The sequence below is a fragment of the Ambystoma mexicanum genome, chromosome 5p (genome assembly GCF_040938575.1).
Source record: "Ambystoma mexicanum isolate Mex_15411 chromosome 5p, UKY_AmexF1_1, whole genome shotgun sequence".
Classification (NCBI taxonomy): Eukaryota; Metazoa; Chordata; class Amphibia; order Caudata; family Ambystomatidae; genus Ambystoma; species Ambystoma mexicanum.
In genome coordinates, this window is record NC_090930.1 from 780,032,337 (window position 1) to 780,056,417 (window position 24,081).

Here is a 24,081-nt window from a genome sequence, read left to right on the forward strand (position 1 = left end):
AGATGTGGCGTGAACCACCTTGCCATTGTTTTCTTTAGTGGGGGGTGCAAGGTATTTCTGGTGTGATGTCATCTAGTGTTTTCTTGATCCATTTTTGGATTTTGCCTGCTCTTTCATCTATGCCGGCTGATTCTATGATGATCATTGCCGGTTTTGTGGCTTCCATTCTCAAATTTAAGTTCACACTGTTAATAGCTCACCAGTTTCTTTTCAGAATTGGAGGTTTTTCGGAAGGTTGTCAGGTATCCATGTCAGCAGTTAGATTATGAGCAGTATAAAGAGGTTGTCGCTCTGGGGGATTTGCATCAGAAGTGCTGTTGTGACCAGGTATTTGTTGCAGTAGATTGCATCTAGTGTGGCCTGCTGTCTGTGTCGTTCCTTTTGCCAGTTGTTGTAGATGCATTGCCGATAGTTGATTAGTGTTTTGGGTGAGTTAATGTTCTCTTCTTCAAACCGGATTTAGAAGTCTCCAAGTATGATCACGTTATCATGTTTAATGGCCATATTGGTGATGGCATCCATGAAGGTGTCTACAATGGTCAAGACATACGTTAGTGGCCTGTAGATGAGTAGAAATGTTAGGTTGGCATGAGGTTCTAAAGTTAGGTGTAGGATGAGTGATTTGCATTTTGGGATGGTTAATGGTGGTGCTGTTTTTTATTTTTAGATGTTCCTTGTATGCAACAATGAGTACTCCTCCTCTTTTTCCTTCTCCGTTGGCTTGCTTGAGTTTGAAGCTGTTGGATAGGCAGTCGTGCACTGTAACCTTGTAGTTTTGAGTTAGGCAGGTTTCTTTTTTTTAACTTTTATTTATTACTGGCAATTACAGGTGCAAAAGGTACAGTAAGAACACAAACATTGCATTATGTAAAACAGTGTACACACTGTGGTACTTCAATGGAGATTACAGAGTTCAGTTTACATACAGTATTCACCGTATTGTACATGTTGGATAGCTTCCATCTCAGCACTAATTTATATCTGTCGTGTTATCCAGGTAAGAGAGGAGACCTACCCAGGTATCTCGGGGTCTGGAAGTGGCAGGTAGGGTAGAGATGTACAGGTATTCGCAATCCTGAACCCATGTCAACGCCACCAGCCATTCTTTCCCACTGGGGGGGTGGATTTGTCCTTCAATTTTAGCCGGATGGTTCTCTTGGCAACTAAGTATGCTATGTTCAGGAAAACACAGTGACGCTTGCTATGAATTGTCGTTCATATACCAAAAAGTGATCTCAGTGGGTTTTATTCCATCTGGCTGCCCAGAACCTCCGACATTGGTCCTCACTACGAGGTGGACGGTAAGGGATTACCGGCACCGCTAAGGGCACCAGTGCCAGTAATCCCTTACCGCCCTACTACGAGTTCCCTTTGCGGGTCCTTCCTTAACGCCTGTTTTTTTCAGGCGTTAAGGACGGGACCCGCAAAAGGACTCTAGAGCTAATAACGGTACCGCAATTTGCGGTACTGTTATTAGTGCCTTCCCCATTCCCATTGAGCCCTATGGAGGCTCAAATGTGAATGGGGAATGGCCCTGGTGAATGGGGAATTACTGGTCCTGCCAACCTTGGAATGGACCGGTAATTGCTCCATTCACCAGGGCGGAGTCGGAACGAGTTTGGAGGCAGCCATGGCGCTAATAACGCCATGGCTACCTCCAACCTCGTAATGAGGCCCATTGTGTCTATAACTTGCTCGCAATAATCCCTTAACCCGGGGCATGTCCAGAATATATGTAGGTGGTTAGCAGGAGTATACCGACATCTGGGACAGCTGTGTAGTTCAGCGTGTGTCTTTTTGGACAGTCTTGCAGGAATATAATATAGACTATTCTGTAGTTTGAATTGCATACATTTAAATCTGAAGTTAATTGAGACTTTCTTGGTGTGTGTGCATGTGCAGCGCCATTGGACTTCTGTACGTTCGAAGCCTAGTTCCCGGGACCATCCCTCCTGTGTGCATCAGGTGGAGAGTAAAGTGGTGTGTAGCATCATCTTGTAAAGTGCGGATAGGACATGCCTACAGTCCCCAGAATTTGCGATATAGGCCAGGCAAGGGTTTTCTGGGGGTTCTTCTGGGTAAAACGGCCATCTAGCAAAGCTGGCCGTGTGGATCCTGTAGTATTGAAGTCGGTCCCTGCCTGCTGTCAGAAGAGTTAGGCAGGTTTCTGTGAGGAATAGCATGTCTAGCATTCCATCTCATAGCAGGTCGTATATTGCTGCTGTTTTCTTGGCTATTGATCTGGCATTGTATAGGTTGGAGTATATCTTTATGTTTCTTGTAGTATGTTTAGTCTTTAGCAATATATTTTGGTGGTTCTGTTGGTCTTGGTATTTTTTTTGCTTTTTCGGGTTTGTTGATGTTGTTTCTTCGTTGAATAGTTCAGCCAGGTTTCTTATCGGATTGGTATCTTCTTCATTGGCACCTTCCTGCTGCTGATGATGATGGAGCCTTTTGTCATGCCCATTTTTAATCATGAATGGTGTGTTGGTGTCATTTCCTTCTGGTTTGATTCTGTGTGTTTCCCATTTTGTTCCCTAGGTTTCCGGTTATGCTGCTAAGGTGTTTATGATTCTTGCGAATAGATGGTCGTTCGATTGGGTGGGAGGTTGACTGGTAGGGTGTTTGGTAGAGTGATTCTGGTTTTGTTCTGGTGAGTGGACTTGTTTCCGTTGAGCATGTGGGTGTGTTATCCCTTGGTATGCTTCTGTTTCTGGTTCTGAGCTTGATCCACTTAGTTTTTCTGTTTTGGTTGCTCCTTGTGCGTTGATCTTTCCTGGTGCAGGCCATTTTGTGATGGGGTGTGTTCTGAGGGTAGTTCTATCAATGAGGGGAATATCACAGGGTTGGGCTTTTCCCAGGGGTAGAGGTACCCCATGGGTGTGGGGTGTTCTAACAGCTGTAGGTTGGCCCTGGCTGGCAGTAACTAACCATGGCAGTTTGGGAATAACCTCTGTGACTAAGGCTAGCCCTGAGTATCAGGGACAAACCATGGTAGTTTGGTGACTAACGTTGGCAGTAAGGACTACATTCAGTGTTGCATTGGGTTCACAATAGTAAAAGCCTCCCTGTGGAGATTTGTGATGGTCTGTGGTTAGGTCTTTCCTTGAGGGTTTTTCTGTAGCTGTCACTTCTTGTGTGATCCTGTAGTTTTGTTGTGGCAATTGTATTAGGTTGTCTCAGGCTCACAGTGGTGAGCGCCTCCCTGTGGTGATCTGTGGTGGCAAGTGGTTATATATTTCCTTTGAGGTCATGTGTGGCTGTATAGCCTTGGGGTTAGCTCAATGTTGTAGTTGTATTTGTATTAGGTTCACAGTTGCAAATGCCTTCCTGTGATGCCCTTTGGTTTGATGTTCTCTTGTGTGGAAATTTGGTTTTATTGTTGTAGTTGTATCGGGTTCACAGATGCAAAAGCCTCCTTGTGATGCTCTTTTGTTTGATCTTCTCTTGTGGGGTCCTATATAGTTGTCTCCCTCTATGGGCTCTTGTATTTGGATTGGGGACAACAGTGGTGAGCACCTCCCTGTGGTGACCTGTGGTGTCTTGTGGTTACTTCTTCCCTTGTGGGTTCCAGTGTGGCTGTCTCTCTTTGTGGTGTCCTGTGGATGTTTAAATGTATCTGGTTCACAGAGATGGAGCCTTCCTGTGATGACCTCTGGTATTGTATTTGTATCAGTTTCGCAATGCTGAAAGTCTCCCTGTGGTGGTTTGTGGTTAGGTTTTCCCTTAAGGGCCCTATATAGTTGCTACCTTTATGGTTCCCTTGTAGTTTTGTATTTGTATAGGGATCAACAGTGTTGATAGCCTCGCCGTGGCGTTCTGGATTAGTTCACATGAAATCAACTGTAGCTATACTCCTTTCCTTCTCCTAGGTTCAACAGTGACCTTACACTTACAGTTCTCGTAGTTACAACAGTGGCTATATTGTAAATGTCAAATGGGTTCAACAGTGGCTATAGTCTAAATGTTCTGCAAGATTGATTTGACAGTGGCTATAATCTCAAAGTTGTCCTAGGTACAACAGTGACTTTACCCTAAATTTTCTCCTAGATTCGGCAGTGGCTATATTCTGAGAGTTTTCCTAGATTCAGCAGTGGCTGTACTCTAAAGGTTCTCCTAGATTCAACAGAGGCCATACAACAATGGTTATGTTGTAAATGTCACATGTGTTCAACACTGGCTATACACTGAAACTACACGTAAAGTCAAAAGTAGTTGTATTGTAAATATCACATGAGTTTAACAGTGGCTATACTTTTAAACTTGTCCTAGATTCAACAGTTCCTTTACTCTAAAAGTTCACCTAGAATCAACAGTGATTATATTGTAAATGTAACAGTGGCTATACTCTGAAACCTCTCAGTTTGACAATGCCTTTACTCTAAACGTTCTCCTAGATTCAACTGCAGCTACTTAAACGTTATCCTAGATTCAACATTGGTTATATTGTAAATGTCACATGTTCAACGGTGGCTAAACTCAAAATCTTTCCTATGTCCAACAGTGCCTTTACTAAACATTCTCCTGGAGTCAGCTGTGGCTATACTCTAACAGTTATCCTGCATTCAACAGTGGTCATACTGTAAATCGCATATGAGTTCAACCGTGGCTATACTCTATAAGGCCTCCTAGATTCAACAGTAGTTATATTGTAAATATCACATGAGTTTGACAGTCGCTACACTCTAAAAGATCTCCTAGATTCAGCAGTGTCTATCCTCTGAGAGTTCACCTAGATTCAGCAGCGGCTTTACTCTAGAAGTTCTGCTAGATTTGGCAGTGGCTGTACTCTGAGAGTTCTCATAGATTCAGCAGTGGCTTTACTCTAAACGTTCTCCTATATTCGATTTATTGTCATCTGGTTCCATCTCAGGAGGTTTACCTGGAGAATTATCCTGGGTTTTGAGCCAACAGTGCTCAGCATCCTGAGAATTACAGGGTTACAGTCTCAGACTGACCTATAGGACAACAGTACAAATCATGAATTGCAGACCCAATATTCTAATGTGGGCCAGTTTTTGTTGGTCAAAGTGGGCTCATTTTTTTACCAACGTGGGCCAGTTTGATGTGTTACTTCACTGTGCAACTTGCAGTGTTGACCAGTGTTACTGACCAAATATTCTTTAAAATGCCATTTGCGACTGTGGGACACTTTTTCATTGGTACCCGAGACAATGGTATGCCCTAGTCTGACTCTGCAGGGTCATACTCATAATTGGAAAACAAACAATTCCCAGGATCCAAAGTGTTGGTACGTAAAAGCTAAGACAGGCTAAATGTGCTACACATGGCAAGACTAGTTGTCAGCTACAATCTGATTTGGTATTTGATTAACACAAGTAACAGGGTTATTTTTTCTTTTTTGTCTCCGGATTTGTGGTTTAAAAAGAGTTTGGTATCCAACTTCTTTCATATTTGTAAAAACGAGTTAAAAACATAACTAAAAACCTAAATTTTCTATAAAACATTCTCGTAATGACTTGAAGAAATCACTTTTCCTCGTGTTTGCACCTTTTTTAACTCCGTGTTCCGTGGGATAGGATTATGTTAAAGAGGCAGCACAGAGCGGTAGATTCTGCTCTATAAGCAGTGTAATGAATAATTGGACATGCATACATATATTTTTTTTATTTAGATAATATAGTCAACATGGCTTTTTTGATCATTAAAAAATATCTTACAATATGTAATCACGCCAAATTTTAAAACAATCCCATAGAAATGTTTATGTATCACAGCTTAATATAACTGGCTAAACAGTTAAGTCATCAAATATTGTTGTCAAATCCAAAATGTATATTAATTAACATGTAAAAATCATTACCTGCATACAAACCCATGCATACTGTGCATACAGTCGGACATCACATCCTACTTATTTTAACAGCTTTTGACAGAAGGGCCCTCCACGTGCACCACCAAAAGATGTGCGCGACCCACAAAAGTGCTCCGAATGTGTCTCATAGATGAGCACATTAACCTGCCCTTCTTATGCTCCCGGCCCGGCGTGTGCCGTTCTACAAATGAGAGGGTGGAAGGCAGCATTTTAAAAGTGCTTCTCAACTCACAAATTGCATGTGCTTTAAAATCCAAGGAAACTGAATAGCATCCCCTCTGTTTGGAGATGCTGCGGGGTGGAGGGGGGCAGGGGGGCGGGGGGGGGCAAAGTTCATGCTATGCATAGAGCTGGCATTTCTGGGCATTAATGTATTTGTTCATGTGCTTTGTGCTTCTAAGTGGCCTGGCTACAGATGAGGAGTAAAACGATTAGCAAAGAGCTGTTGTTTGTCCTGATTAGAATGTATGTCCCTCTAGCCAGGATACAAGTGAGTTTTAGTTTTGGTGATTAAGTGGTCCTTCAATGCCACCTGTTAAGCCAACATCATTGTAATCAGAGAACGGATTTCAGAAAGAACGGATGTGAGGAGAAACACGCAGCCTGTGGTTGTAGTTTGGATATGTATCCACCCATTGACCACTCATGGCCTTGCCAAACCATTTGGTCATTCCCACGTTTCTCACCCAAAACACATCCTCTCTTTGAGCTAGTTATAGCTTTCAGTAACATCAAACGGTGGTCTTTAATGGGGTTGCCATTGTTATTTATAATGAATATTCTGAAGGTGACGGTCTAATTTAAGCTCTAAATCATCCCCTTGTGTAACAAAATTGTGTTAAACAATTCTGCCTTTTTCCACTTGACTTTTAAGCAAAATGTGTGCTCATGAATTGAATTCCTGTTAAAAACCAGCATTGACAAAATCAACAGTTTTTACTCTTTTATAGGCATTAGGTAATTGCCAGACACCGATATCATATGCTCAGGGACTTAGACTGTTTGCCACCTGTAGACAATTTATGGCCATGTAGTAACATAAAGGCAATGCTTGACAAATGGCTTTACCATGCCTACAAAAATGCTGCAACTGTTGGCTTTGGCAAAGCCTGATTCTGTTTGTGAATGAGCATTATTCGATGACAGACCTTTGTACTGTTCATCATGGAGAAAGGCACTGCCAACACCCACCTTGGGGCAGGGAGCCCATGATATATTATGGTCAGAAGTGCACCCAACACTAATGCATTCCAGAGTGCAGCCAAGGGTATTAATGGTGCTGCCACACAGACCTCATGAAATGTGCCCGTCACCTTTGTGAATAAAATGAACAGCACATTTTTAGGATTAGGCTGAGAACTAAACAAAAGCATCCTCTGTGCTATTGGATACTGGATTCTTTGTGCATTTTGCCCGTTGTGATGTTTTTCATGTATATATGTTCTAATCTGCTATCTTTACGAGAAGCTAACACACTTATATAGAGAATGATAATTAGATAGACGGTCTGCCTTATACACTTTTTGAAGCGCATTTAAAAACGAATGGATGTTGAACATGTTAAACAGAGGAAACAATTCCACCCGCTCCTTTCCTCTGTTCCTTTATGTTGCAACGCAGGGCCTGCGAGCAGCTTGCATTACTGTGTCTCACGATGAGTAATGTGCCTTTCGAACTTTGACAGAAGCCTGTCATCTGCTGTGATCAAAGTGACTAACATAGCAGTGGGAGTAAGGACTACGTTTGGATGATTTTCTGAATCATGAAATGACAGCTTACATGCACTGCAGGACATTTAAATGTGCACGTTTGCTTCTGTGCTCATTGTTTAATCATGTGCTAATTTTAAATGCTGCATAAAGATTTCTCAACTGGAAAATAAATAAAAATACCTGTGGCAATGTTCAATGTAGGCACAGTTGGGTCCTGCTGTACGTGGTGAGAATGATCACAGAAGCACTGAAGCCTGAAGGGTCATATCATCCCTTGATCTATCTTGTGATCAGTGATGTTTACCTCCTCTCTGAGACCGCAGCAGAGCCAGTGCTAGGGAAAGTCAGGACATCCCATTACGACTGAAGATGAGAGGGCAAGTTCCACATGGCATCTTTCAGGGCTGACAATGAAGCGTCACCATTAAATGGTGGACAAGAATGTCCATGAGTAGTAGTTGACTAGAGTAGTAACAGGGCAAAGGAGTGTAGAACTTAACTCTATTCATAGGGTACAATGGGACCAGTCATAAAAGGCACGGTAAGCCATATGCTGGAGATTTCCTTTACTCTGCTACCTCACTTCAGGCCTCACTAGAGAACAGAGAATGATATGTAGTCATGGTTAAGTAAACCCATATAAAGACCACTTTTTGGCTGGCGTATAATTTGTCTCCCCTGGATGAATCCTCACTAAACTTTGCAAAAAAACGTATATGTCCCGCTCAGAATGTTTCTGGCAAGTTTGGTGAGGTTTTGTCCAGGGGGGGCAAAGTTATAGGGGGGTCCCAAATTATTATTTTTTCTCCATAGACCGAATGGAGAAAAATGTTGAGCACCAAACCGCTGGATACATTTTCTTGTAGGAGTGACGGCTTGGTCTCGAAAGCGTGCTTTTGTAAATTCAGTGAAAATTCGTCGAGTAGTTTTTGTAAAAACAGGTAAAATGTAGGTCCCAAAAATGTGTGATATCTGGCTCCGCTCCGCGGTCCCATTTCCCTGTTCACTCCCTGTTCACTCAGTGGGCAGAACTCTGATTGGCCTGGAGGGTGGCGTGATGTCTGCAGACATACAATACGCACATGGATTGGCACAGGGATTGGCTGGGTTGGCTGGAGGGGAGTGTGATGTGCATCATAATTTTCGGAGGATAGTGCGAAAGGGGCTCAACAACATGATTTGAGACATCTGGTGGTGGGAAGAGGGGCTGGCAAGGGTGGGGGAGTGAAAAATGGTTCATATGATGTATTTGTTTAGGAGGAAGAAGACGGTGGTGTGAGCGTGGTGTCTGTGAATACTGCAGCAGTTTGCAGGTAGTTCCTCAGGCAAGCTGCTTCTGTGGTTGCCACAGGCAGCCTTCATTAGGGTAGGATAGGTCCTGAGGCCTGCAGTTTATGCAGTGACTGCAGGCAGGCTTAATTAGGCAAAGGGAGTGGATTGCAAATTATATGAGGATGTTTGCATAGGGTGCATTATGCTGTGTTTTGTGTGGTAAGCCCCTAGACTCTTGGTTGCATGAGACCATGCACCCAAGAGTCTGTGCACTGGTTGCAAGTATTGCAATGGAATATGTACAGAAGAGGAGAGGGCTTCAGGTGGCTGGCTTATTGGACGCAAGAGTCTGCCAATTGGTTGCAAGTACTGCAATAATGTGTGAACTGAAGTGGGTAGGGCCGCAGGTGGCTGTGTAATGTTTGTGGGTTGTGGTAACTGGGCAAATGTTTGCATCCATGGCTGTCTTATGTTACGGTGCTTGTGTACAGGGTCTAGACTCTTGGGTGCATGGCCGGAGGCCATGCACCCAAGACTCTAGGCCCTGGCCACAAGCACTGCAACATAATACAGCAGACATACAAAGATTGTGATACTGGTATGTGGATTCGACAAATATGTGTACAGCGTGCCATTTTATTGTACCAATTGATTCAGCAAGTCATTATGACTATACGTTGCTCGATCGTAAACATTTTTCCTATGCATCTTACCTTAGTTTTCCTCACTTTTACAGATGCGAATAGAATGTTTTGGGCACGGCCATCTTGTACTAATCTTATGCATGAATCAATCACCCTAAGTTTAAGTGAGGGCGTGGAAATGAATGAAAACAGCTGCCTCCACAGCTGACATCAGTTGTCCCAAAGATCTGCTCCAGCAATTTTCATTACATTTGTGGCCAGCATAGCCCAACGTACCACGTCATCACTCACGCCCACTCAAACAGGAAGATAAAGACAAGATAAAACAGATCTGCTCACACAGAGCGTACATTCTGTGTCTTGCTATAAATAATATTTTGTAAGTGAATATTTCAATAATACATCAATAATAGTGTAGAATGTTGCACGTGCTTTTATTTTTCAAAGCATGTTCACAAGAAATTGTAAGCTTAATTAAACAAATGATTTTTAAATTTTGCGTGTAACTTGGAGCTGACAATGTTTTTGATCCTTTGTGTCCTTGTCCTGCTGTATTGCAAATTAACAAAAGCATTCAATGATGGTCCTTGGTGGTCCGTGGGGGGAGCAGACGTCTGCTTTGCATTTTGAAAGGGGAAAGTTCTTGTCTATGCAGCTTCTTACATCATGAATGCTGATCTGTTGCTCCTTATTGCCGGAAACGCACATGGACATATAGGGCTATATCGATCGTGCCAGATAATGATGAGCAAAAAGACACTGCTTGTGGTAATCCTGCACTGTTGGTTCCAGAATCCGTCTGTTGGCACTTGGAAGCAGTGACATGGACAGTAAGGTAGAAAGTGTCTGCGAACGAAACCCAATAACAATACATTTAACTAGCCCTTCTTTATTTTAATATAATTATTTAGGGTACAACTCATTTTTGTTTGAAATCTAATCATAAGCACAATATAGCAATTTTTAACACACAAATGAAAACAAGGTGTATTGTTTCAGACCACGAGTAGCGTACAATATGAGCGCTGTCAATTAGGTATAGGTCTGAATGGGATGGAGAGCCACATGGAGCAAACGAGGAACAATCATAGGAATCATTCAGCTTGAACCCCGGAGAGATATCATTGTAACGAAGCGTGCAAGATTACTGTTGGAAAACTGTGCACAGTGCACACGAACAATGTTTACGCCACATCCATTAATATGTATGTATACAGCATTCTATTTTACTCATTTTTAATCCCAATAAAAATGGTATGTAAAGTTTAATTTACATAATTTCTGCAAATTCCATGCTTAGATTGTTTCCACGCGAAATCGCTCTGTACAACGTATTAGTCCCTTTTAGACTAACTTGGCGGTGCATGGCCACTCTGAATATAGTTAAAGTTATCTTCTCTTTTTTTCTATTCTGATCAATGAATGTCCTTGGATCAATTAATGTGTACCGTTGAAGGCTAAATTACAATAAGCATTTGTACTGTTGAAGGGCAGACAAGTTAGGTTTTCGATTTCCAGAAAGAATGCGGGGAAAAAAAGACATTGAGGTGGAACACAAATATTATCATGTATTTCGTAATGTAAGCAGTGTAGTAAATTAGATCTTAGCATTAGGTACATGGAGAGATGATCCTACCTTACACACGGTGCAATGAATAGACGGATGAGCAAAAAAACTATTGTAGAATCAAGCCCCCTATGTAATAGTGTTATGTACAGTGTATTACGAATGAACGGTGCAAGTTTGGACACTGTGTGTGACAGAATGTGTGTTAGAAATCGTAGCGAGAAGCTTGGGTGGTGCCAATGTTCAAGAAGGGCGATAGGACTGATCCTAAGAACTATCGTCCTATCGCCCTCTTGGACTCTTTAGGAAAGATCTTTGCATCAGTGGCCCTACAGGATCTGAGTACATGGGCCTCTGCGAAGGGGATTCTGGACCTGAGTCAAACAGGTTTTATTAAGGGGGTTGGGTCCCCTGTACATTTATTCATTTTGAACCTGCTGAAATGGAGGGCTCTGGCTACTAATACCACAATATTTATGGCTTTCTTTGATTTACATCAAGCCTTTGATGCAGTTGATAGAAACCACCTGTGAGCTAAATTGAAAGCCTGGAAGTGCCCAGTAGACATTGTAGAGGCAATCCAAGCTCTGTATACAGACACATCTATACAGATTAGATTGGGAGCTGGAAGGCAGATGTCTAGAAAGATTCTGACATTTGGTGGACTAAATCAAAGTTGTACGCTTCAACCTATCCTATTCATCCTATATTTATCAGGCCTAGGGATCTCACAAAATATAATTTGCGCCTTTGCACCAAAGTTGAATGATTGTGAGTTGCCATGGCTGCTTTATGCAGATGACATTGTCTTTCTGGATTTAACGGAAATAGGTCTACAACACAGATTAACAGCCTTCAATGATTATCTAAGTGGCATGAGTATGAATGTAAATAAATCTCAAATTCTAATCATGACTACTGCTAGAAAGAAGAAATCAACAGCTTTCTCATGGAGGGTGGATAATCTGCAATTGTGTGTAGTAGAAACGATTATATATCTCGGAGTAAAAATCAACAAAACCATCAATGAATATGCTCAACTGATCTGGCTAAAAATGAAATTGAAAACCCTGACAAATCAAGGACTTGCAATACTTTGACCTTATGTGACCTATTCTATGATACTGATTTTGACATTTTATCAGCAAAAGGTTATACAAGCCCTGACTTATGGCGCGGAGACCTTTACCAACTTAGGCAAAAAAGTATGGCCATCAATCGAAGGTCAATTGAGGCGAAAGTTATTAAGGCTCCCCAGGACCTTATCGACAGCCAAAATCCAACATGAACTACGCCTCCCCTCTATGGTCCAGGATGTTTTTATGGAGGGCAAAAGGGGCACTTGCCCAGGGCCCCCACCTTGGCTTGGATGGGGCCCCACAAGGCTGCCTGATATAAAGAAGTATATTGTATTGCATGGTGCTGAGGCTCTAAACCTATTGCCTGTCTGTTTTGGAAAGTTCATTTGACCTCAATCAATTCATCATGTACTGCTTTCTGTGTTCACTGTGGTATATATAGTGCGTGTGTTCCTTGCGGCACAACTCTTGTAGCATTCTTTCCTTCCTGTGGGAATTATGTTGATCATGTGGAATAGCCACATTTGAAATGCATGCAGGGAAATTGAGTGCCACAACGGTTCAGAAGTTAGCTCAGAGTGTTAAGCACTCATTGCAGTGATATGTGTTCCTATGCAAAATTAGAATAGTACATTCCTGTAAGGCCGGCTGAACCTTTCCTATGTCTGAAGTTTATAAATCTGCCTGCATATGTACTTTGTCTTGCAGCACAACAGGTGCTATTATCAGCAATATACCTGCACCAGATAGAGGTTGCTATAAAAATGAACATGTCATCCTTATGGTGAAGTTCTAGAAATTGGTGTGCTCAGATGGGGTATTGTAAAACCTAGGAAATCGCCTCCAACGTTGAACATAAACTGTTAGTCCAAGAGATGAATAAGTATCAGAATTTGGAACCAAAGCATTCATGCTTGTATCCTGGCTTTGCCAGCAGACAATACAGTGATCCTATCAATCATCTTATATATTGTACATTATTGTACTGTCTTCTGTGAGGTTTGCCTCCTCGTATGCTGGTGGCATCGTTTAGCCCATTACTTGATCTTTCTTCTTATGTAAGCCATTTGAGTGGAACGGGAGGTAGACAGAAGGGAGCAGATCGGATGGTGAAGGGCTCAGGCAAGCATATTTTAAAGTCTGCTCATTTGACACAAAAAATCATTTTGCATTTTTGTAAAAGCCAAAGTTTTTTCTGCACGTTTATAAATGACAATTTGACAATCCAGTGTTTTGGAAGTATGTAAAGCTTTAAAATACAAAGACCAACCCGGATTAAATCTGTTAAATCACACTGTTTGGTATACTGGTACTTATATACATCTCTTGATGATGGAGAGAATGAAGCTAGAATGAAGCTAGAATCATTCTGTGTTACACCCTTCTGTAATATTTTGCTTTTAAAAATGGTCATGTTTGGTAATGTGCTGTGTGTACTTTCCAAGTCAGTTTTATACAATGAGATTATTTTAGTTCATGGTAAGAACTGGAAACAAAAATGCAGAAATTCCAGAGTTGGCACAAATCCCAGATTCACCCCTTAACCAGTTTGTGTAATGCTGGGCATATAATCTTGTATTTCCTAGCCTCTAGAAATTGCCAGTCCCTAAACCTTTCAGAATTGCCAGTCCTTCAGAGAGATTTCCTTCTCAGGGTATGATCTTCAAAACAGCCTCACTCTTGGTTTCACTGGCTATTTTGTTGCTTCCACTATAATAGTGTTAAGCGGCTTCACTTCAACACTACAGCTAAATCAATGCCTAGTCTGGGATGCTGAGGGAAACCCTTATTGATATATGTTTAGGTCCAGTTCATGTACTCTGGATGACAACCCTTATATAACACCCCTCTCTTAGAATCAGTCCACCCCCAGCAAGCTTAGAGGAAACAGGTAGAAGTTTGAAACACAGGCCCAAAATGCTTTGAATGTGATGACAATGAAGTGAGAAATGTGCTAAAAATGCTTTTAGGTTCAGGGTGAGTGGTAGACACTTTAAATCAGTTCACGAATTTTAGCAGTTTAGGCAAAAAGCGGCTATCTTTTTACAGATGACGAAATCAGGCCAAATCGCAAATCGCGGTAAATTTTGTGAGTGCGTAAATCGCGATTGCGGTAAAAGTATAAGGAGTAGGAAGTCGGTTCTAGGTTTGTTGGAGAGCCTAGTATCCCAGCTTTAAAATGAAAGTTACATTTCATTCCTAGCCCAAACGGTTCAAGAGATACAGACAATTTAATAAAGGTAGATTTTCGGATTTAAAGTAAAACTCAAAATGACAGGTGACAGCTTGCAGCTGCAGAATTGACAGGTGACAGTTGTACAGCTTTAAAAATGACAGATGACACCATTTCTAGGAGGCTGTTCTAATTAGGTCAAAATAGTTTGGATTAGATTATTTTAACTAAGAGATTGGGTTCTGCACAGTTCTGCCAGATACTCACTCCTAATTTTGAAATGAATGGGCCTCGTCACGGATCTGGTCAACTGAACTGGACTTCGGGCGGTTCTGCTCACAGCGTCTGGGTCAGCTCTGCTCTGCTGGTCTAGCCTCTCTGGATACAGCGGCCTCTGGTTCTGGATACTGCTCTGCTTTCCGGTCCGGATCAAGTGGATTCTGGATGTAACACTGCTTTCTGGGTACTGGCAAAGGTTCTTGGCAAAGAATTCAGACAGCTCGCCCGGCTGTGGAATAGTTTGCAAATGATTTTAAGGATGCTGCGGCCTACTGAGAAATACATTTGCTTGCAGTGGGCCTTCTTGGTTCAAAGTTCTGTAGTCTCTGTTTAGCTTGGAAGTCTAAGTATTGGATCTCTGGATGTGAAATCGTCGGTCAGCATGCTCCGCATCAAATGGAATTGAATGTCTCTATATGTCCTAGCAGTCTCTTTTTATGTGTTTTGGAAATGGGTGTGTGCGTGGCATAACTGAGCCTGCCCCTCTCTACTTGTCATTGGCCCAATTCTCCCCTCTCCCATGATTGGGGGAAGGAAATGGATTGTCATCATGATGAGGTCTGTTTATGGGTCAGAGGATCCTCCCCTGGTCCATTTGCCCACAAATCTATATTTGATTCAAATACATATTTCCCAGGTACACAATTTGTTGAAATTACATGTACACATTATATATTCCTTATGGTCCATGCTTGTCCGCCTCTGATCTTCCTGGGGGCTTGCATTCAAAAATGACAACATTTTGTGCTTTTTGACTGGTTTACCAATATCGGACATTTACCAAAAATTACACACATGTGCGCAAGGAGTATGGACATTAATTGATGAAGTGTCAGATTTTTAACATGCAGACATTTGGAGTAAGACCCTATTTTCCGTTAGCAACCCCCCAGAATACACCACAGGGTCCTAAGACCTCTTAAAACGTGCACGGAAAAATCACAAGAATAATGATATTACTTATATAATTCTGACAAGTCCGTACTATGAATTATCCATCTTTTTAACTTATGCCCTGGTCAAAAAGGGGTGTGGCTTCCCACATCACATGGTGGAATAACTGGTTTATCCACTTCCCCCAAGCTCAGCTGGCTCTCACAGGCGCTTCTCCTCCCACTTCTCCCAAGAGGAAGCCACTTTACGGCCCCCCCAATATAACATTTACCTGAGTCCAGGACAAGGCTTTGTTCAACCTCCTGCAGGTGCCCCTCCCCTAATCTAATCAGAGAGGTGTCAACTCCTTTTGGTGGGGAAGCAGGATGCAGCTAGGCCTGGGAAGAGTGGCTGAGCAGGTTTCTCCTGTCGGGGGTAGTTTTCAGGCAGAATTCAGCTAAATGTCACTTTAGTTCCCAGTTTAAATCAAACTTACAATTTTTACATATACATTAAATAATTACTTCCTTCAAGTCATTTCAGAATATAGTTTTACATTGTATCCACCTCTTAGCAAGTCTTTCCTTGGCCTGGTTTCGGTTCATTTGTTCAGTTTTACACAAAGTCTGGTGGTTTTAAAACGCTGGCTTTCTGATAGTGGTGAGTACCGGTATTGCATCCATTTTTGGGATCTGTCTTGAATTACTGCATTTCAATAGAGTGGTCTTTTGCTTGATAGTATGGGACCCTTGCTTAACATTGTTTTGATGGCATCCTTACAGTAGAGTGGTGATGTGGAACCCCCCCACAAGAAGGTTGTATCTTTGGAGTGGTCTTGTGCCAACTGCGCAGTTCTCCTGGATTCTGGCGTGAATGTGGGCGGCGACAGCTCATCCCCACATCCACCCAGTCTAAGGATTCAACATGGGTCAACACCCTTGACAATAGTGAGCATTGATATATTGCACACCACAGGAAGGTGTTCCTTTGATCTCTAATGGCAACACTACTTGAAAACTATGTCCCACTTATAATCTCAGTCTGTCTGGATACAGACACCTTCCTGCTAGCTTCTAATCTGCATCCACTATCCATGCTATGGTACGTGTAGCTTTCTCCTTCCTACCAATTGGTGTACTCTATCAATGCTTGAGCACATTTACATTCTGTGAGGCAGCAAATGTGAGATCTTTGTATATGTTATGTTATGTTATTTTGCATTTATATAGTGCCTTATATACCATTGGTATGGTCTGAAGGCGCTGGTAGGTTGAACGCCCTTGGGAACCAAAGTTCAGGTCAGTAGAGAGAGTAGAGAGAGTCAAGGTGCATGTTAGCACCGGGTATGTGTGCAGCTGGTGCGGTATTCATGTAATAGCTGCTTTTTAGCGGTAGGTGTGGTGGTTGAGAGATCAATAGCATGTGATCGTTCTGGCAGGGTTTATCCAGACCGAATGTGGCTGCGTTAGGCCTGAGGAGAACGCCTGGCTGGGGGTGTGTAACCAGCAGTGTTTACTTAGAATGATGTGGAGTGAGCGGCGGATGTTGGTATGAGAACAGTTATACCGAATGGTGTCATAGTATCTCTGTGTTCTAGTTGAGTGGTGGTGTAAAGAAGAGAGTAAGCGTGGTGGTGAGATATGATGGGTTATATGCTCTTTCAAACGTTCCCTACATTCCAAACCATACTATGTACGTCACGCGCCATGCATTCATCTGTTTTGCTCACTCACCCGCTCTACGCTCTCGTCCGTTTTATGTCCTCACACACACTATGCATTCACCCCCTCTACGCACTCATCCCTTCCTCACATATATCCCCTCCACGCACTCATCCCCTCCACACCGAGAGGCTATTGGGCATACTTCTAAATGCACTTTTCACAGAGATGCTATTGGGCACACTTCTTAATGCACTTTCCACAGAGAGGCTATTGGGCACACTTCTAAATTCAACTTCTAAATGCACTTCTAAATTCAACTTTCACAGAGAGGCTATTGGGCACACTTCTAAATTCAACTTCTAAATGCACTTCTAAATTCAACTTTCACAGAGAGGCTATTGGGCACACTTCTAAATTCAACTTTTCACAGAGTGGCTATTGGGCATACTTTTAAATTCAGCTTCAAATGCACTTCAAATTTAACTTTCAGAGAGAGGCTATTGGGCACACTTCTAAGTGCACTTTTCACTGAGAAGCTATTGGGCACACTTCTGTATGCATTTTTCACAGAGAGGCTATTGGGTACACTTCTGAATGCACTTTTCACAGAGAGATTATTGGGTACACTTCTAAATTCAACTTTTCACAGAGAGGCTATTGGGCACACTTTTAAATTCAGCTTCTAAATGCACTTCAAATTTTACTTTCACAGAGAGGCAATGGGCAAACTTCTGAATGCATTTTTCACAGAGGGGCTATTGGGTAAACATCTAAATGCACTTTTCACAGAGAGGCTATTGGGCACAGTTCTAAATGCACTTTCCACAGAGAGGCTATTGGGCACACTTCTAAATTCAACTTCTAAATTCAACTTTCACAGAGAGGCAATTGGGCATACTTCTAAATTCGACTTCTAAATGCACTTCAAAATTCAGCTTCCACCTAGAAGCTATTGGGCACTTCTAGATTCAACTTTTCACAGAGGGGGTATTGGGCACACTTCTAAATACAACTTTCCATGAGCGGCTACTGGGTATGCTTCTAAATACAATTTTCACAGGAGGCTATTAGAGATTCCATCTAATTGGGGCATATGCTAACAATCACATTCCTGCCTAGATTCGGCACAGACTAAACTTGAGAAATTCCATCTAAGTGTGGCATATGCTAACAATCACATTTCTGAGATTCCTTCTAAGTGTGGCATATGCTAACAATCACATTTCTGAGATTCCTTCTAAGTGTGGCATATGCTAACAATCACATTTCTGAGATTCCTTCTAAGTGTGGCATATGCTAACAATCACATTTCTGAGATTCCTTCTAAGTGTGGCATATGCTAACAATCACATTCCTGCCTAGATTTGGCACAGACTAAACTTGAGAAATTCCATCTAAGTGTGGCATATGCTAAAAATCACATTTCTGAGATTCCTTCTAAGTGTGGCATATGCTAACAATCACATTTCTGAGATTCCTTCTAAGTGTGGCATATGTTCATGTTAATGTTAATGTTAAAGGACATTTGTACCGTGCACTATCACCACCGAAGTGGTCCCCTGGCGCTCTGGCGGCTCTGAAAAGGGGAGGAGAGGGGGTGGGTTAGTGGGAATAAGCTGGAAAAGTGTAAGAGAGCAGTGATGTGCTGGCTGGGCTTCGGGTGTTTTACGGTCCGTAGTCGTTGTGTGCTGTTGTGCAAGTCCATGTGTGGGTTTTTTTTGTTGCATTGTTGTGAAGTTTGTGCAGATTGCTGCGTTGTAGGCTTGTGGTTGTGTTCAGTTAGAGTTTGAGAGATGTATGCAGAGGGATGGAATTGTTAGTTGGTTGGTTAGTTGGCATTGCTGTCCATTGCAATTATGGGATTCCATCTAGGTGTGGCACATGCCAACAATCACATTTCTATTCAGATGCGACGCAAGCTAGGGTTCAGAATTCTAAGTGTGGCACATGCTAACAGTCACATTTCCATCTAGGTGCGATGCAAGCTAGGGTTCAGAATTCTGAGTGAGGTACATGTTAACAGTCACACTTCCATCTAGATGCGGCGCAAGCTAAAGTTAAGAATTCCATCTAAGTGTGGTACATGCTAATATTCATAATCCCGTCTAGATGCAATGCAGGCTAAGGTTAAGAATTCCATCTAAGTGGCGCAAGCTAACATTCACATTTCTATCTAGATGCGGCGTAAGCTAAAGTTAAGAATTCCATCTAAGTGTGGTACATGCTAATATTCAGAATCCCGTCTAGATGTGATGCAGGCTAAGGATAAGAATTCCATCTAAGTGGCGCAAGCTAACATTCACATTTCTATCTAGATGCGACGTAAGCTAAAGTTAAGAATTCCATCTAAGTGTGGTACATGCTAATATTCATAATCCCGTCTAGATGCGACGCAGGCTAAGGTTAAGAATTCCATCTAAGTGGCGCAAGCTAACATTCACATTTCTATCTAGATGCGACGTAAGCTAAAGTTAAGAATTCCATCTAAGTGTGGTACATGCATTCATAATCCCGTCTAGATGTAATGCAGGCTAAGGTTATTCTGGATTACATGTACCTTTTACATACAGTCCTGCATTAATACTACAGGCTGCATACCTTCCTGTATTCTATTGATATAAAGTCTCCTGTATCTATGCTATAACAGAAATAACCTCTTCGTAGACTGATTAACAAGTATCATTTGAAGGCCAACATTATCAGTCTGATTAGAGCAAGAATGAAGAGTGAAAGGGGACTTAAAGGGAGTAAACATCCTTATTTTTGATGCTGTCAGGCAGCATATCAACCTATGGGTTGTGATTGCAGTGGGGGCGGGTCAGATATTCTTGATCACTTAATTCTTTTGGTTTGGTGGAGGGGGGCCTGCTATGGTCTCCATAGTACTATGAAAAGAAATGTCTTTCTTTGGGAAATGCATTATGGTGGATGCTCCCCCTCCTCTTGCTATTTCAAGACCAGACCAAAAGCCAAATGAAAAATTGTTAAATCATTGGTCCAAAATGATGACGGAGACACTGCACAACTTTGTTGTGGATCGTGACTTGCTAAGAGGAAATCCCCTCATGGTAAAATCAATTTTGGAAAGAGATGATTCAATAAAAACATGTGAAGCAAGACAAATCACACCTAATTAATTTAAATAGTGGATGGAAAAAAGGGTCTAAATGACCCCCCATATACCTGTGCAAGTTCCCCTCGCCATTTTATAGGGAACCTTTTGTTCCGCTGCTGGCTAAATATTATGCCCACAAGGGAAATCCAGTACAAACGTCTGCAAAAAGGGATTGAGAATAATATTTGCCATTTCTGTGAGAAAAATGATGAAGTGGAATGTGGAATGCGATGGAATGTGAAGAGCTCACTGAGGAACGACTATGGGGCTGATTCATGGAATTTGTGTGCCGAAAAACAGGGATTTGTGCGCCATTATACCCGCAAATCCCTGTTTAACAAATGGGGATTTGCGGGCAGAATGGCGCACCAATCCCCGTTTTTCGGCGCACAAATTCCATGAATCAGCCCCTATATTTTCTGAGAAAATACCGGAAGGGACCCCTAACTTTGGAAGAATACTGGGATTGGGTGCTGATGGGAGTAAAAACTGGGCATACCTTGCTTTGCTCAAATTTATTGACTCAGTGATCGGTCTGAAATTGGTGGGGAACTGTTAAACTCTAACTAATAGGAAATAAGGAATTTATAGGGTTTTTGTTTTTGACATTGGAATTGTGTAAACGATTCTCTGTTGTATTAAAAGTTTGTGTTCTTGCTTTTTCTTAAACTGTTAAAGGTTTATTTAATACTATAACTTCGATTTTAGTTTGAAACCAATACAACTTAAAAAAATAAAAATACAAAACATTGTACATTCAAACAGGGAAGTTCAAGTACTTTTCTAAAGGGAACGTAATGTGAGATGGATGCATGAATATAGCTTAGGATTGACTGAGGCAATGTAGTCTGAGCCACTGCTAGTCCACAAAGGGTGTCTCCGACTGATCAAGTGAAAGAGTAATGGCAGATGTGTTCATGCACTGTACATGTAATGCACCACAACACTGCAGAGGAATGCTGCAGTATTCTACACGGAGCCTTCTTACAGCCAGAGTACTGCTGCGGCTACATTATGGGGCCCCTTGCTGCATACTTCCTTGCCCATTCGGCAGCAGCAAGGGCAGGTGCAGGTTCAGGAAATGCAGAGAGGAAAGCAAAGGTGGGTCGTCTCTGAAAGTCCGTGTATATAAACTCGAAATGTGCGCTTCCTCTTGAAGGTAAGCATAGGACTCCCCCTATCCATTTCCCTGTTGTACAAGTCCCTGGCCCGCCATTTTACTTCTGCCAGGGAGCAAGAAGACAGAATAGGTGGCAGGAGGCCCCCTCTCCTCCTGAGAAGTGAGAAGCAAAGGCAGAGCCTTTCGGAGCTGCAACACAGTGCCCACTTCTGACCTGGCATGAAGGTGTCTGTCTAGTCTGTGTGGGACTCGAAGAATGTGAAGCTGCTCTGCCAGTGGCGCAGCCATCGAACAATCTGGAATGCAAACGCTGCGAAAATACCCTCCACAGACAGAAATGCTCTGAAGACAGTCATTCTATGGATCTGGAAATTCATGGTCAAATAATGGCAACAAATAATATTGTCTTCCTATCAAAAGCCTTTTTCGGCATCAAGTGCAATGGCAGTATATGGGTTAGTGGATTTCTGAGTCTGATATTATCTGATGTATAGCTAGTGCCCAAAACTAAAAATGGCACCCTGAATTTTACGAACACATGACTTGCATCATCACACAAGCGAGGGACGTGGTAATGACGGGGACAGTTTGATCGAGTGATAACAAATTGTAGGCCTTCTTTTATCAAAAATAAGTTAGAATCCGGACAAGCAACAGAAACGCAAAGTGAACGGCTACATTGAAAAATAGCAGCATATCAGCATCTCTTAGAAAGTCTGGGATCCGTGATGGTGTCAGTTCCTGCCTGGGAGAGCAGTCATCTCTCCCATTCAGGCCGTCATATTTTCCATGGAACATTTCTCAGCGCTCTGTTCTGGTGCCATGTGTTAATATCCATCATCGCAAGGACACTACTTTATGTCATGCTCGCTTACGTCTAAAGATTCATGGTTAGCATGCACTTGAACTTTGCATTATATCACTGTGACATAATGCTGTAGGCTGTACTCCGGTTTCTTAAATATATCTACAATGAAATTGTTGGAGTGAAGTACTTTAGCGTTTCTTTCTCTTCTGACATCTGTATAAGCCAAGCATGGTCTGCAGTACTATGCAAGGCTACAGCAACACACAATTCTACACTAAGCAGTACCTGTGTTTGTCTCTACAAGCTATGTGGTTATAAAGGCAAGCGAATGAAACATCTGAAGACTGTTAGTCAATTGTCTACGTTTGTATGGTCAGTAGAATATACTGTGGGCCTAAGCCTGATTATCACACGTTTGCCTCGTGCAAACGCAATTTTGTGCAAGTCTAATTGCATTAGTGAATCTGCAGTGCAAACTCACTTGTACTGGTGCTAACGGCACATGCAAATTCTTTTGCACAATTGCAATTGATTGATAATCGGGGTCCATAATGTTTTGATGGATGATTCATTATTTCCTTAAATAACAAATTATTTAATGTTCTTTGTGGCATGCCGCATGCAAACAGATGCAGGCAGGAAAAGGTACGGGTCTTTGGGGGTACATTCATGGCAGGATTGATGCCACTATCCTAAGACACACTTTGACATCTAGCACATGTTGCTACTTCCAGTAGACTGTCATTGCTTCATAAAGCAGATTAATGCTAATGTGCTTCATGGCCTTGAAGTGTTGAAAGAAGGAGGTGGGATCACAAGTAGCACAAGTGCCAATTAGAATACAATGTGGAGCTGTTCCTTGTGTAGCCATAGGAAACGAAACAAAGATCCTACGAAAGAGAAGCTTTTATAGATTGTATCTTTTTTTGTTTAAATATTTTTATTAACATCAGTAGACATACAAGACTTACACAATTAACGTTTGAACAAGTAAGTATATAGTTATCACAGAAGAACCATACATCCAAGCATGTATAAACATTATAAGAGTCTTATATGACATTACATATGTGATATCTTCTAAAGCATAAAAATTCTGTTTAAAAATAAACTCATAGATATATGTATCACATAATATGAACTTTACACGAACGAAGATGCACGGGTCAAACATACACATGAGGATAGGGGGGATAATGTTATCCAGCGACTAGAATAGTAATAGGTTATAATATATTTCCTATCAACTAACAGAAGCATTTTGTAAGTATTCTACAAATGACTGCCACTTTGGCTCATGCTTGAATAGTAAAAGTGGAGTCGTAGTGGAGTCGTAGCATTGCATTTTTCCATTCTACCATAATATCAAACAGATCAAACAGGTAACAATTATTTACATGCATCTTAGGCTGAACTATAGTACTTCCATGGAGAAGGAAAGAAAAAACTTAAATCTTGGCGTATATGAAAAATACTCATGATAGTCTCCCACACCATTTCCCAATTTTTAACAGATACACATTCAAAGAACATATGTTTAAAGGAACCTTCAACGCATAAACAACTCCAGCAATTGCCATTTTGGGATGATCCTTTTTTGAAAAGAGTAAGTGGGATGGTAAATGATCTATGGTGAAAAAAGTACAGAGTTTGAAGTAAATACGCTGATACAATAATTTTTCATATATTTTTCCATACAAAAGGCCATACTGTTAAAGAGTCATTAAGTGAATATTCTAGTTTCCAAGCCATTAGCCATGTACAAGGATGAGCAACCGTTGAATCAGATAAACACGTTTTATAGAACTTGGAGGCCATGAACATTGGATTAGAGAGGTGTCTAGCATTTTCGGCATGGTGTTCCTCCACATTACATGTCAATAAGGCACAGTTGTCCATTATAGCATTAATCAAACCTAAGTGTTGCTCTACAAGTGAC

The 24,081-nt window shown here is 41.7% G+C and overlaps 1 protein-coding gene across 1 annotated transcript in view; it reads left to right on the forward strand.

The window, feature by feature from the left end:
- Positions 1-24,081, forward strand: part of STAC (SH3 and cysteine rich domain) — a 1,207,284-nt gene that overhangs the window by 439,168 nt on the left and 744,035 nt on the right. The gene's annotated exons all lie outside the window — the stretch shown is intronic.